Here is a 2,717-nt window from a genome sequence, read left to right on the forward strand (position 1 = left end):
TTGCCATGGGAAAAAACCTAAATTATTTGCCACACATAAAATTAGACATGCTGTTTGTAGCCAAAAGTGGCACACAATAATTTCTACAAATTGACATGCGTTAGTAAGAAATTCACCATAACTTAAAAACATCCAAGAAAACTGGAAGACATATGTTTGAACCTAAGTTTTTTATAATTTGACATGCGAATATTTACAAACTCTCCCCAAAAACAATTTACAGAAAAATCTGTGACTATTTGTCATGCAAATATTTACAAAACTCCCCAATAATTCCATCATGGCAGAAAGAATTTGTACCATGGCAAGCAATATTTTGTACCATGGAAAGTTTCCTTTTATGTACCATGGGAAATACCTTTCTTTTGGAAAGTGGCAAATTTCCTTCTTTTGGACAATGGCAAATTTACCTAGTGGGACATGGAATATTTGTTTTGGACCATGGAAAATGTACTTCACCGAACATGACAATTACTATTTCTGGACCATGGCAAATTTACTTCGTGGACCTGGTATTTTCTTTTTTGTGCGTGATGGCAAATTTTACGCAGAGAGCAAGGCAATTTCTATTTTATTTTGTATCATGGAAAATTTAATTGACGGGTCATGAAAAATTTATTAAAGAACTGTTTCTATTTTTTCTTTTGTTCTCTAACATGGCAAACTTATTTTTGGCACCATGGCAATCTTCTTTTGTACCATGATTTTTTTGAAACCTATCCACTGTAATAAAAATTTGCCATAAAATTTATATGGTAAAAAAGGATGGACATGACAATTACATGTTAATTTGTAATTAAGTTTTTGTAGGAACATGGATTTATTCTTTGAAAGGACGTCAAATTTTAGGAACTTGCAATTAGACACATGAGACAAGTGTAATAAGTGTTGGGACACATAAAAATAAAATAAAATTGGCATAATCTAATTAATAAATTTGCCATGGTCTAATAAACAAACTTACCATGGTCTAAAGAGTACAATTGCTGTACTACATAAAAATGCCATGGTATAAAATATAAAAATTTCCATGCAAAGTTTTTGTAGGTATATGGATTTATCCTTTGAAAAGGATAACAAATTTTAGGAATTTGCCATTGGACACAAGAGCAAGTGTAATATATTAATTTTCCATGTTTTGGGACACATAAAATAATAAATTTTCCACAATATAATTAATAAATTTGGCATGGCCTAAAGAATTTAATTGCCATACTACATAAATTGAAAATGCCGTGGTATACAAATAATAAAATTGCCATGTGCCTACAAATAGAACTACCATGTTATAATTAGTAAAATGCCATGGTGTAATTAGCACAATTCTCATGGTACCTATAATAAAAATGGACATGTCAAAAGTAGGATTTTTTTTGTAGAAAACATTTCTATTTTTTGAAAATTGTAATGGGGAGCAAATTCCCTAGCAATAGAACCGTATCTGCAAACTCATCAACACCTCCATCTCTACAATTCATGCATGTCTCGGTTTTCGCCTAGTTTTTCATAAATTAACTGGGCAACTCTCGAATATTGTCTTTGGAGGCCGAGCTCCATGGAGCTCGGTTTTGAAAAATCCCAATTTTGTCAAATTTCATACTTTTTACGTTCAAAAAATTCTGAAAAAACACAGATATACATGACGGCATGACACACATGTGTGTAAATTTTCATGACAAAATACATTGAAATGAGGGCTGTGCAAAAAAGACAGGTTTGGAGCTTTTTAACACATGATACTATTCATCCTCCTGGACCATGAATTTCTCTTTTTTGTACTGGTTGCATTTCAACGTTTTTCATCTTGAAATTTTACACACATACATATAACATCGTTGTTTACTTGCACAATTGTTTTCAGATTTTTTTGAAATCAAGAAGTTTGAAGTTTGATTTCTTTTCTTCAAAAAAGGACTCCATGGAGGCCAAGAGCCAAACATACGTTCTCGGCAACTTTCTTCTTAGTTAAGTGATGAGGCAAAAAAAAAACAATTCATGCATGTCAAACGATCCTGGTTCATTTTTGTACCATGCCGAGAAATATAGTCGGCCTCGAGGTTGTCGTGCGTCGGCGCAACACTTCAAAAGCCACCGCACGGGCTCCGCTTCCCCTGTCCATGTGGCATCTGACAGCGGGCCCAACCGGCCAGTTTTCCATTCAGACCCGCCAAACTGTTCGATTAGTGCTTTTTGAAAACTGTCAGCACAAACATGGTGGTTTTTTGACAAAAAATAAACATGGTGGTTTTCTGTTTTCACGTCCCCAAATGTGGTGTTTTTTTTGCAATTTACTCTCTACAAAAGGAACGGTAACAAAATCATGATGGTGATATTTTTGATCTTTTGACCTGTGAAAATTGTAACTGCACTTGCTTTGGTCTGCAGCAAAGATTTGTGCACATGTTTTCCTTCTATGTCTAAAAGGAGTCTGCCCATGTTTGCAGATTTGGTCTTTGCAAAAGTAAATTCAAGATAGTGTTTTTACACGGTATATATTCAAATCTGCAAAAATAAAGAATGGAGAAGTCTGCCCATGTTTGTGAGATTTGGTGTTTGCAAAAGTAAATTCAAGATAGTGTTTTTACACGGTATATATTCAAATCTGCAAAAATAAAGAATGGAGAAGTCTGCCCATGTTTGTGAGATTTGGTGTTTGCAAAAGTAAATTCAAGATAGTGTTTTTACATGGTATATATTCAAATCTGCAAAAATAAAGA

This window comes from Triticum dicoccoides, chromosome 7A (genome assembly GCF_002162155.2).
Source record: "Triticum dicoccoides isolate Atlit2015 ecotype Zavitan chromosome 7A, WEW_v2.0, whole genome shotgun sequence".
NCBI classification, from domain to species: domain Eukaryota; kingdom Viridiplantae; phylum Streptophyta; class Magnoliopsida; order Poales; family Poaceae; genus Triticum; species Triticum dicoccoides.